The sequence below is a fragment of the Eulemur rufifrons genome, chromosome 15 (assembly GCF_041146395.1).
Source record: "Eulemur rufifrons isolate Redbay chromosome 15, OSU_ERuf_1, whole genome shotgun sequence".
Classification (NCBI taxonomy): Eukaryota; Metazoa; Chordata; class Mammalia; order Primates; family Lemuridae; genus Eulemur; species Eulemur rufifrons.
This window is the reverse complement of record NC_090997.1, coordinates 4,975,791-4,990,579: the sequence shown is the minus strand read 5'-3', so window position 1 is coordinate 4,990,579 and position 14,789 is coordinate 4,975,791.

Below are 14,789 nucleotides of genomic sequence, written 5' to 3'. Positions count from 1 at the left end.
TTGAGACTAGTCCTACAAACCTCCACCTTAAAGGACCTTGGATAAGTAGTTAGCCTCTCAGAGCTTAGAGCTCCTCACTGTCTACTGGAGGCTGGCCTCGATGATCTCTAAGATTCTCCAGGATGATGAGTGAGGAGTGGAGGCACTGATCATAAACTAAGAGGGCTGAGCTTACAGTAAGTCTCTCTTTTTCTCCTCCAAAAGAAATTCGGAAATCTATGCCTCTGAATTTCACCTAATACTTGCGTTTTCAAAGTATCTATCCTGTCTGTCAGCCATGTCTCTGTCACTCAGGTTCACATTTCCTGCAGTCATTTAGAGTAAATAACTAAGACTCCTCATGGGGTTCTAAAAAGCTAGTCAGGGCCGGGCGCGGTGGCTCACGCCTGTAATCCTAGCACTCTGGGAGGCCGAGGCGGGTGGATCGCTTGAGGTCAGGAGTTCAAGACCAGCCTGAGCAAGAGTGAGACCCCGGCTCTACTAAAAATAGAAAGAAATTATATGGACAACTAAAATATATATATACAAAAAATTAGCCGGGCATGGTGGCGCATGCCTGTAGTCCCAGCTACTCGGGAGGCTGAGGCAGGAGGATCGCTTGAGCCCAGGAGTTTGAGGTTGCTGTGAGCTAGGCTGAAGCCACGGCACTCACTCTAGCCCGGGCAACAGAGTGAGACTCTGTCTCAAAAAAAAATAAAATAAAATAAAATAAAAAAAAAAGCTAGTCAGGTTTTAGCTTTCATAGTGTCACAGTGTCCCTAACTTCTAGGGCCATGTTATATAGCTACTCTTTATTAAACACCTACTTACATGTCAGGCACTGTAATAAAAACTGTATCTCTAATTGTCCACAAAATCTGCTATATATGTATTATTCTTCCTTCTTCTTATATTTTACAGATAAGAAAACTAAGGTTCAGAAAGGCTGCCCCGCTCATCAGTGACAGAGCTGGAAGGTGAGTGTGGCTTGTCTGGCTCCAGAGCCCATGCTCTTTCCGTTAGCCACAGTCCCTTGACTTTCTTTGTAATCAATTATAATTTTATTCCAAAGGCTTCAAATTGGAAAAAAAAAAAAAAAGATAGATAAAAAAATCAATTATAATTTTATGTTACTTGTATAATGAAAGGCTATTAGCTAAGGTGATCTAAAACAAGAAAAACCTAATTTAGTGGAAAATGATTTTTGAATATTTTTACATGAATGATTACTTTGTGTTTCTAAATAAAGGTTTTTTCCAAGGTCTATTTAAATGAATACTGTACATTAAAGTTTTATGTATTAAGCAGTAGTCATACAAACCATGGGTTAAAGCCTTAAAAAGACATTTACATTTTTTCCCTCAGTGCCCAGATTAGTGCCTGGCCCATACTCTAGGCATTTAAGAAAAACATCTTGAACACCATTCTCCCCAAATCTTGTTTCCCAAAATACTAATAAGGAGAATGCATTCCAACAAGACACTTTATTATCTGAAAAACTTCATGCCCCAAATTAGACATAATATGAAAGTCACTGGGTTATCCTCTCTGCTATAGGACATTTTCTTCCTGGTCAAATGGCACTTTCATCATTAGCAACAAGTAATTACCAAACACCTATAATATACAATTTAGCACAGTAACTCAGTATACCTTCTCTTCTCCCTCCTTCCCATCAGGTTTAACAAGCCACAGAGCCATAGTCCTCCCCAGGCAGGCCAGCCGTGTATGTGTGGTGCAGACTACACAGATTAGGTAATACATGATTAGGTAGCTTTCCCAAACTAAACAAACACAAAGGCCCCAGGAGTCTGGCCTTTCCCCCAACCAGACTCATATCCTAGCACCTCTTCCTGGAACCCTGAAATTGCAGCTGTAACATAACCAACCTCTTCCACCTCCTCCTCAGTCCCCTGCCCAATTCGGAGAAAATCAGAAATTTCCCCCAGTGTCTGTCATACTTATTCCTACTTCATCTAAAAAAGATATTTTGTTCACCAAGGATTCACTAAAAATGTGTCAGCATATACTGTTAAAATTTTTATTTAAAAACTACATTCACAGAAGAGTACACAGAATGTGTGTGCTATAGGAGAAAGTGTGCCAGTTAAGAAGCTCAGTTCTTTTCCACCACCACACCTTCCTATGCAACTTGGCAAGTCACTTATCGTCTCTAGGTTTAGTTTCCTCAGCCATAAAATGAGGGGGGTATTGAACTAGATCAAAGACTAACCACCTAGTTCCAAGATGCCTTGAGAGGTTCAGACATGTGCTGTGGGGATTTAGTAACTCCTCCCTGCCAAACTATATTAAAAAATTACCTGTTTGCACATATGGATTTTTCTAGAGAGAAGGTCTATGGCTTGTATCAAATTGTCACACAGGCTGTGGCCCAAAAAATAACTATAAGCTCATGTCTTATTGGGCACTTACTATGTACTAGGCACTGTATTAAGTCCTTACATATATTAACTCATGTAACCCTCATGATAACCCCTTGAAGTAGGTACTATTATCCCCATACCAGAGAAGAAGAAAGTAAATCAGATCTTAAACACAATGCTATGACAGGTGAAATCATCTCTAAACCCTAAAATTCTATGTCCATTCAAATTAATAAAGTTTTCCTCTGGTTAAATTCTCTGTCCCATTCTGCAATCTTTGATCATGCCCCAAATACTTTAAAATCTTTACACAGAACCACCAGACTCACAGAACACCCAGATTAACAATATTTGAGAAAGAATGTGTTAGGTTAATCCAAGTAAAGAGTCCAAAGGCACTTTCCAACTCCAGCCTCCAATCTGCTTTTTCTTTTACAATGTGATGATTAGATACAAAAGATGTATCTGAATCTAATTACTGATTAATGTCTAAGGTCAAAGTAACAGTAAATAAACCAGAGAGTCAGCCAGGAAAAGGGGATGCAGTGGCTTACCCATGCCATAAGAAGACCCAGAAAAAGGCCAGGCGCGGTGGCTCACGCCCATAATCCTAGCAATCTGGGAGACTGAGGCAGGAGGATCACTTGAGCTTAGGAGTTTGAGACTAGCCTGAGCAAGCGCAAGACCCATCTCTACTAAAAATAGAAAAATCAACCCAGTGTGGTGGTGTGGACCTGTAGTCCCAGCTACTCAGGAGGCTGAGGCAGGAGGATCGCTTGAGCCCAGGAGTTTGAGGTTGCTGTGAGCTATGATGATGCCACTGTACTGTACCCGGGCCACAGAGCAAGACTTTGTCTAAATAAAAAAAAAAAGAAAAGAAAAGAAAAAGAGGACCCAGAAAGATATACCAGTGCCTAGGTGTCCTATGTTGACTGGCATCTTCTCCCCTGCCCCTCCCCCCACACACACACAACACCTTCCAAAAACCACTGACCACTGAGGATGGAAACCCTGGATCACTCATTACTTGAGGTACAAAGGCGGGTTAAGGTGTTAACCATCATCAACTCCAGCCTGGCATAAGAAGTGAAAGCTAAGTGAAAACCTAGTTCGCAATGTTTGCGGCCACCAGTTCTGACAACCTGCAATTGTAACACAGGCGCTAGCAGTCACCAAGCTACACCTGAAAACTATTTTGCCCGCCAACCCCCTCATGCCCCCAAATTACGGAGCGACATAACATTGCTTAATAAAAGACTGCAAAGCAGAAGTGAACGTTGTTGGTTCTTTTCACAGGCTGTCAAAAAACCTCCACATCATCTTAAAGGGAAGGTTGCTGAAACTTTATCCCCAACTCTCATGACCTTTCTCCAATTAGTCTGTGTAATGAGAAGAGAAGCAAAGGAGAAAGGAGTTCAGGAGAATGGCCCTGGGTGCAGGGCTTTTTCAAGGGCGATGCAACAGGGTCAGACAGAAGAGGAGCAGGAGATGGGAGCTTCTTCTGGGAAAGAGAAGACCAGCGTCGGCCTTGGAAATCCGAGGGGGAAATGGGCTATGAAGGACTGGGTGGCACGGTTAGAAGGGGCAAGGGGAAGGCATCTGGGAGAGGAGGGCAGTGCAGCGGCTGCTGGGGCGGGTCGAGAGGCGGGCAGAGGCTCCCAGGTAGGGGCGGCGGGTTCAAACGCGGGAGGAGGCAGAGGGAACATAGCAGGAACAGGAAAGAAAGGGTGGGCTGCGTCGGGGCCTCGGAGAGACGGTCAGAGGACGGCGTGACCTGCTCCGAGGAGTGGGAACTGAGGCTGGAGGTAGCAAGCCAGGAGAGCCCTCTGGAAAAAGTCCAGGGGGGCGCTGGGGGGCGGGGGGGAGTCTAGGGGCACCGGTCCAAGGGCAGGAGAGCCCTGTACCGGAGGGCCCTGGGCAGGGGAGGAACGGAGTGGTGACAACGGTTGGCGCAGCGGGCGCGGGGGGAGGCTGTCTAGGCTCGAGTTGAGGCAGGGGCCGCCACGCAGTCCCGGCGGGGCTGGAGAGAGGGAGGCCGGGCCCGAGCGCGGCGTAAGGGAGGAGGTCCAAGAAGGTTAGGCAGGGCCCCGGGGCAGCCGGGGGTGGCGCTGGTGCTCTCACCGGGACAGGTGTTTCAGGATCTGCTTCTTAATGATCCCGGCCATGCCGGAGCCGCGGCCCGCGTGGAAGGCAGGCGGGCAGCCGTGGCCTCCTCAGTCGTGGAGAAGAGGCAACCCTCTCACCTCGCCGCGGCGTGGGCAGCGGGCGCCGCCGCCACAGCAGCCGCCATGGCGCTCTCTCGCCCCTGCCCGGGCGCCTGGAGCTCCGCCAAGATCCCACCCACCCGCGCGGCGCCGCGGCCGCCAGCCCAGAGCGACGCGGAGACCGCGCGCCGCCAGCCGGCCGGGCTCGCGGGGGCCCGAGGCGCGCGCGGCGAGGGCGGGGGCGCGCGCAGCGCCCGAGCCGACGGGCTCCGCCCCCCACGCCGGCCCGCCTCCCGGCGAGAGAAGTCGGAAGGCTTCCTTCCTTCCTCCGCACTGCGCGAGGTTCACGCTCGGCAGTCGCCTTGCCTTGAGGCATCGTGGTCATTTATTAAATAACTTTTTGCAGAAATTCATTAGATAACTGCGCGGCTCCCGGATGGCAGGCTCCACTTCTCATTTGTTTCCCTCACGCATTCACTAATTATTTGAGCACCGACTCTACTCCAGGAATCAGGCTGCGGAGTGAAAAGTAGTCTAAAGGACCTCACAGACCCGGAGAAGAGACACAAACGCGCCACTGCGGCCGGCTGCTGAGGGTTTTGTGCTCCAGAACTGAGAGGGGGGCGCCTCGTCAGCCTCTTCGTGCCGCTCTGGCTCCTTAACCAATGGCAAATGTTTACTGAAGACCGAAGACGTGCGCTGCATTAGCACTTCCTCCCAAATGTGGGGGGCAGAAGAAAATGAACGGCAAGTTGTTAAAATTACCAAGGACTTTAGAGATCGACTTCTTCATTTTACAAATAAGGAAACGGAAGCCCAGGGAAATAAGAGCTTTCCCAAGGTTACCTATTTATGAGATGCAGGATGAGGACCCAAGTGTTCTGACTCCCAGTCCAGTGCTATTTCCACTCTATTTCATCGATACACCTAAAAGTATGCCAGGGAAACCTGTAGACCCAGTTGCAAAAAAGAAAAGGTGGCAGTTATCTGGACTTAAATATTTAGGCAAAAACCTGAAAGAAAGAAAAAAAAAAAAACACTCTGAGACAGCCTTAAAGGAAGTCTTATTCATTCTTGTGAATATATTTAATACATGCACATAATACAAAAATCAAAGGCATACAACTGTAAGTCTCCCTTCCTCCCCTGTCCCTCAGCCATTCGGGCCCCTTCCCCCAAAAACAATTGTTACCTGATTTCAGAGATAATCTAAGCATGGTCAACCATATAAAATAATCAACAGACAACAGTCATGCATTTCTGTTTATTCCTGTGTCATAAGTTCAAATTTTCCCAGAAGTCCCCAAAATATTACCTAAAAGGAAAGCAAATCATCCTTGGCCCAGGTGCTGTACTACCCACTCCCCTCCAATAGGACTGAATACTCTATCACTATTTGTCCCTCTGCCCTCCTCTCACCAGAATACAGACCAATAGAGCCTATGGAAGAAGTTTCCTGCCAGCATTATTAGCCATTACTGCTTTTTCCCAATTCAGCTGTCGGCCACAGGGGGCCTCAGGGCAATTTCTTGCATTTCAGGCTTCTCTTCCTGGAGCACCCTAGCAGAGATGATTGGGCATGTGAATCAGCTATGTATAACAAAACCTACCTCAGCAAAGAGACTCTCAGCATCCTTACTGAATGCATCATGGTGCCTGATGAATGAGTCATTTTGTTGAATGCAAAAACTCATGTTTTGCAAAAATCTTGCCCTTTAGGGACCAGGGAATAGGAGAGTTCATACTCTCATCAACAGTTTGAATGTGTGAGCGGTTTTTTTGTTTGCTTTCTGCTTTTTTTGTTTGTTTTTGTTACCCTGGGTAGAGTGCAATGGAGTCTTCCCAGCTCACCGCAGCCTCAAACTCCTGGGCTCAAGTGATCCTCATGCTTCAGCCTCCCTAATAGCTGGGGCTACAGGTGAGCACCACCACGCATGGCAAATTGTTTTCTATTTTTAGTTGCCCAGCTAATTTTTTCTATTTTTAGTAGAGACAGGGTCTCACTCTTGCTCAGGCTGGTCTCCTGAGCTCAAGTGATCCGCATGCCTTGGCCTTCCAGAGTATTAGGATTATAGGCATGAGCCACTGCACCTGGCCTGTGCACTTTAAAAAAATTTTTTTTAATTTCAGTTTTAATGTGTTTATCTTTTCCTTTAATGCTAAAAATACAAAGTATATAAAGACAAAAGGGACCTGAAGGCAACCTATACATATTTTTTAATTAAACATTTTGAGATGATTGTAGATTGTAAGAAATAATACAAAGAGATCTCTGTATCCTTTACCTAGTTCCCCTCAATGGTAACATCTTACAAAACTGGAACACAATATCACAATCAAGATATTGACATCAACAGTCAACATACAGAACATTTCCATCACTCAGTTGGCCGTTCATAGCCATTCCCATCTTCCTCCACTACCCACTACTTCCTTAACCTCTGGGAATCCATTCTGCATTTTTATAATTTGGTCATTTCAAGAATGTTATATAAATGGAATCATACAATAAGTAACTTTTGGGGATTGTATTGGTCAATCAGCATAATTCTCTGGAGATTCATCCAGGTAGTTATGTGTATTAATAGCTTATCCCTTTTTATTACTAATATTCCATGATATGGATATACCACAATTTGTTTAACCATTCATCTGTTGAAGGACATCTGGGTTGTTTCCAGTTTTTTTACAATTATGAATAAGGCTGCTGTAAATATTTGTGTACAGGTATTTGTGTGAGCATAAGTATTCATTTTGCTGGGATAAATGCCCAGTACATTCGTACGGTAATTGAGTGTTTATTGTAAAACTCTCCAAACTGGCTGAGCATGGTGACTCACACCTATAATCCCAGCACTTTGGGAGGCTGAGGCAGGAGGATTGCTTGAGGACAGGAGTTTCAGATCAGGCTGGGCAACATAGCAAGACCCCATCTCTACAAAAACATTTTAAAAACATCAGCTGGGCATGGTGGCATGAGCCTGTAGTCCTAACTACTCAGGAGGCTCTAGGTGGGAGGATTGCTTGAGCCCAGGAGTTCAAGGCTACAGTGAGCTATGATTGTGCCACTACATTCCAGCCTGGGTGACAGAACAAGACCCTGTCTTTAAAAAACAAACAAAAAACCTTCTGTTTTGCTGGCTTTTGGCTTTTATTTGTACTGGTCCAGCAGAAGGGGAGGTGCCTTCTTGGTACTGTTAGGTGGAAACAGAAGTCTAAGTTCTCCACTTGGCCTCCTGGGACACCCAAGAGAGGAGTTTCCTCAGTACTGCAGGACTAAGCTTGGAGTTCCAGCTTCTGAGTAGGCCTTCACTAATACTCCCTAGCTGGAAGTGGCAGAGTACCTCATCACTGATCCCTTCAAGGCCTCCACTGACATGGGGATATGGGCAACCTTATTACTACTATGCAGTGGTGAAAGGCCAGTCTCCTCTGACACTACCCCACTCATGGATGGGGTAACACCTTGTTATAGCTGGATGGGGATGCAAATCCCAGCTCCTTACAAAGCCTTCTCTGACACCAAACTAGAAGGGTTTGGAGCACCTCATCACAGCCCCAGGAGGATGGAAGTCAAAACTCTGCACTTGGCCTTTGCTGGCCTAGGTGGGGATGGGGTAAAGGCTTTTACTGTGGGCTGGCATAGAGTGGTTATTGTCTTAAGTTTCCTACTTGCTAAAATGCCTCTTTCCTGGTCCTTTGGCTCTTGGAGTGTTTTTTGTCTATGCCTATCAATGTTTCTTGGTTGCCAACTTCTTCAGCCCCAAGTCTGGGACATATGAGACAAAACAAAAAACAAAACCACCCAAAACTCACCATGTTGCTGTGTAGATCCTGAGTTCTTTAATAGGTCTGCCTTCTCTCTACCTTTCACTCTTATGCTTGATACATACATATAATATATAATATGTCCACTGACGTGGGGATGTTAAAGGTTTTTAGTTGTACTATGCAGTACAAACAGGGGAAAGTACACTCCATTTTCCTGAAGTGGAAGTTCACTGATTTTTTTTTAAGCTTTTTATTTTGAAGTATAGATTCACAGGAGTTATGAAGATAATAGAAAGAGGTCCCACGTAACTTTCACCCAGTCTCCCCCAATGGTTACATCTTACATAACTGTAGTACAATATAAAAACCAGGAAGGTGATAATGGGGGGTGTTTGTATAATTCTATGTTACTTTATCACGTGTAGACTTATGTAACCACTACCATAATCAAGATATAAAACTATTCCAATACCACAAAGATATCCCTCATGCTACTCCTTTATAGTCACACTCTACCCGCCCCACAATACCATCTCTAAACCCTGGCAACTATTAATTTGTTCTTCATCTTCATAATTTTGTAATTTATATAAATGGAAAAGTCTGTGACTTTTTCAGACTGGCTTTTTTCACTCAGTATCAGCTCTTGAGATCCATCCAAGTTGTTGTTGTATCAATAGTTTATTATTTGTATTGCTGAGTCATATTCCCCAATCATATATTTTCAAAACACCTAGCTGATCCATTTTTTCAGATCCAGTAGCTTCTCTCACCTGCTTGACAGGATGGCCACATCTCTTATCCCATGATTAAACATTCATTTGCACATGCTGTGTTACATATGAACCAAAGAGGTCATACACAATGTCCAAAGAAGGACAACTGTGCAAAGAAGGAAAAATAATTTTATAGTAAAAGTCAAGAGCAAGAGGATTGTGTAGCAAAGACATGTTATTAATATCAGCAAGGATTCTTGGGGGTAGTTTCTAGATTGTGGTAGCTATGATTTTATAAAAACAGCTTTATTGAGGTATGAGTGACACACAATAAAGTACACATACATAAAGTGCATAAAATATAAAGTGTGTAATTTTTAAAGTTTTGGCATATACACATACCTGAAAAATCATTACCACAATCAAGATAATCAACATATTCATCACTCTCAACAGTTTTAGTTGTCTGTTTTGAGCTGCACTGGCCTCCCTACTGTTCCCCCAATACAAGTAGACTCCCATTTGAGGGTCTTTGTACTTGCTGGTCCCTCCGCCTGGAAAGCTTGTACCCAGACTCCCACACCACTACCACTCCCTTCTTCTTTCCAACACAGAGGTGCCCCTGATCTGGGACTCCCTATCCCCTTACCTGCTTTACTTTCCTTCATGGCATGTAACACCCAAGACTGGTATTTTTTTATTTGTCAACTGTCTGACTTCCTCTTTAGAATATAAGCACCATAACAAGAAAGATTTTGTCTTATTTGCTATCAGTATAGTGTCTGGACTCAGAGCAATATTAGAGAGTGGCAGACCTCATGTGAGTTTTTCTAGCAGGGCAAGTTCACCGATATGACTCTCTTTCATGAACATCTCTTCTTTTTATCATTCAGGTTTAGGTTCAACTGCATATAACAGAAAATTCAAAGTAATATGTGACTGCAATAAAAAAAAAAGGTTGTTTATTTTTTCTCTCATGTAAAAGAAGTCTAAGGTCCATGGCAGCTCTTCAATCATCAGGGACCTAGGTTTCTTCGATCTTGTTAACACCATCCTTAGTTGCCAATTCATGGTCCAATACGGTTGCTTGTGTTTCAAACACCATGTCCACATTCTAGTCAACAGTAAAGGGTCAAAGGAAAGAGAAAAGGCAGACAAAAGGCATGCTCCCCCCTGCCACCTGGCCTCACCCAACTACAAGTTATGAGAAATGTGTTCTTCACTGCACATGGCCATCGATCCAGTTTAAAATAACATGTTCTATTACTTTACAGATAGTTATCGATACCAGGGTAAACAATTAGTAATGTCTTTCTGCCTGCCACTCTAGGCTCTACCGTGTTGCTCCCCCTTGTCCCTCTTCCTGTGCTTCACTTCTACCAGCTGATGCCTGAGATAAAAGGGATGAAGAAGGGAAAATGTAGCATTCAAGTACAGAGGTAAAATGCTTTGTTCCACCCTTCACTCCTTTATCCTTTTAACAACCAACCCCAGAAAGTACTACGATATGATGCACAGACATAGCAAAGGAGGAAAAGATTAGGAGATCCATTTTTCAGGGTCACTGTGAAGGCTAAGCACTCAAAAATGCTTTGAGATCTTAGCTTCATATGCTATGCTCAAGGTGTTATTGTTCTGAATGGTATTTCTGACAGATAAAAAACAAGTGTTATCATTAGATGAGGTCATAAGTCAATGGGCTTTCTTAATTGGCAGCCAGGGGAAAGATACTTATTCAAAAGGAACAAGTATGGAGCAACTGGATAATCACCTTGATGGGTGATTACAATTAATACCTATGAGGGCCAGACAGACCCTGTGTGCTGCCTATAGAAGGAATATCTTGGGGGCATAACTGAGGATCCACAGTCCAGATGTAATCATCAGAAAACAACAGGCAAACCCAGAATGAGGAATATTCTATTACATAAAAGGGGGTGGAAGCCGGGCACAGTGGCTCACGCCTGTAATCCTAGCACTCTGGGAGGCTGAGGTGGGAGGATCACTTGAGCTTAGGAGTTCGAGACCAGCCTGAGCAAGAGACCCCATCTCTACTAAAACGAGAAAAAATAAGCCAGGTGTGGTGGCACGTGCCTGTGGTCCTAGCTACTCAGGAGGCTGAGGCAGGAGGATCGCTTGAGCCCAGAAGTTAGAGGTTGCTGTGAGCTAGAATGACACCACGGCACTCTAGGCCAGACAACAGAGAGGCACTCTGTCTCAAAAAAAAAAAAAAAGCATCACAAAAAGGGGGTGGGACTGTTGATGTCATAAAAGACAAAGGCTGAGGAACTGTTCTACATTAAAGGAAACTAAGATACTACAAAAAAATACAGTAAATTATTCTAGAGAGGATCCTATACAGGAGAGGGAGAAAAACTACAGAGACATTGTTGGGTCAATAAACAAAAATGAAATACAGTTGGCAGATCATTCAATCAAGGTTGTATTTCCTAAGTTTGATACTGAACCATGGTTGTGTAAGAGGATATACTTAGTCTTGGGAAACACACACTGAAGTATTTATGGGAAAGGGCATGACATTAATGATATAAGCAATTTACTCTGAAATGGTTGAGGGAACAAAAATTCTACCTATGTAGAGGGAAGTGACAAATAAAACAAATGGGGTAAAATGCTAACACCCAACAACAGGCTAATTTGAGTAAAGGCTTTGTAAGTGTTCTCTGTACAGTTCTTACAAGTTTTCTGTAAGTCTGAAATTCTCTCAAACCCCAAACAGCAAGGACAATAAGCAACATTTCTGATTATCTTATTCCTGCCCTTGTCTGATGAACTATTCTAGATACTGTATTTGATTCTGTCCAGAAGGTCTAACCCTATGGTTTCACTGGGAAGTAAAGAAATGTCTCCAATTAATACTTACTCTATGTAACTGAGACAATCATCAGTGGACTTTTCCCATACAGGATGATCAAATTAGCCTATGCTTCTGTACAAGGATCCTATTTCTCATGCAGCTTTGAATCAAGGGGACTAGCATTTTGACAAACCATCAAAAGCCCTAGCAGTGGAAATGATGAGAGCTTGGACCTTTAAGTGCACTCACAGTGGCTTCAGATCTGCTCACAGAAAAGGAAGTAAGGTCACAGTGCTGGGTGACTTTTCTTTATCAGTTGGGGGCTCTTTTGCCATTACACTGTGGTGGAAATGGAAGTCACAGCATGGGGAAAAAAAAGGGGGGGGGGAAGCAAGTATTAATATGTTATCCCCCATTGACACTAACTTCAAATTCTTTTTTTTTTTTGAGACAGAGTCTCACTCTGTTGCCCAGGCTAGAGTGAGTGCCGTGGCGTCAGCCTAGCTCACAGCAACCTCAAACTCCTGAGCTCAAGCGATCCTCCTGTCTCAGCCTCCCGAGTAGCTGGGACTACAGGCATGTGCCACCATGCCCGGCTAATTTTTTCTATATATATTTTTAGCTGTCCATATAATTTCTTTCTATTTTTAGTAGAGACGGGGTCTCGCTCTTGCTCAGGCTGGTCTCGAACTCCTGAGCTCAAATGATCCGCCCACCTCGGCCTCCCAGAGTGCTAGGATTACAGGTGTGAGCCACCGTGCCCGGCCACTAACTTCAAATTCTTGATATTTAGTAGTATTCTTGTGTGTACATATACAAATTCTCACATTATAGTTCATTCATATTTTAAAATTAAACCAGATGTCTAAAGGCATAAATCTATAACAGTAAATAAATTCTACTGTCTTCTTCACAGCCTGCAAAAAAGGAAATGTCTTATAATCATTCATTACTAGATGAATTATATAGTTTGCCATAAGAGTTGATAAAAACACAAAAAGAATCTTCTTAGAACTCTTTGTTCCTACTTTTGTTCATTGCAGTTAAAGCTTGTTAAACTTTCAAGTCATCTTACTGTTTCAAGTCATCTTACAGTTTTTCTGAAACCATGTAAAATACTTTCTTCAAAGACTAGAAATATTTCGAGAAGGGAGATTCAACCTTAAAAATACACTTTGGAAAAAGCTTCCTTTTGGAAGACCTTGATTGTTCCTAAATTCCTGAGGCTATTTACAAAACCTAAATAGGTATCTATCTGTGGGCTTTCTGTGCATACACAAAAGATACACTCTTCACCCTGAGCCTGACAGAGCCATCCAAACCGGAAACTTGCTGAGTCACATAGAAAGCTCAGTAGGCAAGGATTCCCCTAACAAACTCTTAAGTCTGCAGAAGATTTTTCGTAACAAATCTGAGCTATAAAAGTCACACATATAAACTCTCCGAGACTTAAGTCCTTAAAAAGATGGGACTGAATGAGAAATTAAAAAGCAACAAATAGTCCTGCCAAAGGTTCAGACGAGGAAGCTGATTCAACTTCTGGAGGATCAGCATAAAAACATTTAAGCCTGGGTGTAAAAACATTAAGCTCATGCCTGTAATCCCAGCACTTTGGGAGGCTGAGGCAAGAGAAATTGCTTGAGCACAGGAATTTGAGACCCCAGCCTGGGCAACATAGTGAAACTCTATCTCTACAAAAGAAAGAAAGTTTAATCAGCCAAGCATAGTGGCGCCTACCTGTAGTCCTAGCTACTCTGGAGGCTGAGGCAAGAGTATCACTTGAGCCCAGGAGTTCAAGGCTGCAGTGAGCTATGAATGTGCCACTACTGCACTCCAGCCTGGGCAACAGAGCACAACCTTGTCTCATAAAAAAATCATTTAAATGTCAGGATCTCTATTTTTAACCCCTTGTTTATGTACATAAAGTTAGCCCCTCTTCAAATTATTCACGTTTCTAGGAAAAGAAGCAATCCACCTACAACCATTTCCCAGTTTCTAGCTACAAACCTTTTAAAGAGTATAGACACAGACACACATAAAGTTATGTTCTTGAATAGAACAGATCCTAAGAGTTTTCTAAACATGCTAATAATCAAAATCTTCTAGATTTTCCAAAAAGCAAATTTCCTAGGCCCCATCCCAGATCTAGTGCATCAAACTCTAGAATCTTTATTTTGAAAAGGGTCCCCTAACCTCAGTTGGCAAGGGTGTTTGGTTTCTGTTTTGTTTGTTTTTTTTTTTAACAGGTAATAATTCAAAAATTCAAAAGATATAAAAAGATTACAAGCCTTTTCCCCTTATTTCTTTCCCCCAGCTACCCACTTCACCCATCATGAGCAACTAGTATTACAAGTTGCTTATCTGTCCTTGAAGAAACCTTTGTGCATACACAGGCAAATACAGATAATTCCTTTAAAAAAAGATGGCAGGCTAGGCGTGGTGCTGCACGCCTGCAGTCCCAGCTACTTGGGAGGCTGAGTTGGGAGGCTCACTTAGGCCTAGGAGTTTGAGACCAGCCTGAGCAACATAGCAACTCTGTCTCTTAAAAAAATTGTTTTTTAAAGATAAAAAGTTAAAAAATAAAAATAAAGGATAGCAAACAACACATTGTTATGTGACTAAACCAAGGTGCAGAACAACATGTATCTGGGAGACCCCTTCCTATCAGTACATAGAGCTTCCTTATTCTGTTTTAACATGCACAGTATATGAAACTTTTTGATAAATCAGTCCACTATCATTGGACATGTATGTTATTCACAACCTTTTGCTGCAATGCTTAATCTTACACACATACCATTTCATACATGTGCAAGCCTAACTGCAGGATAAACTGATAGACACGGAAACTCAAGGTCAAGGGACATAGGTGTTGTAATTCTGATAAATATAGCCAAATTGCCCTCCCCAGCAGTTA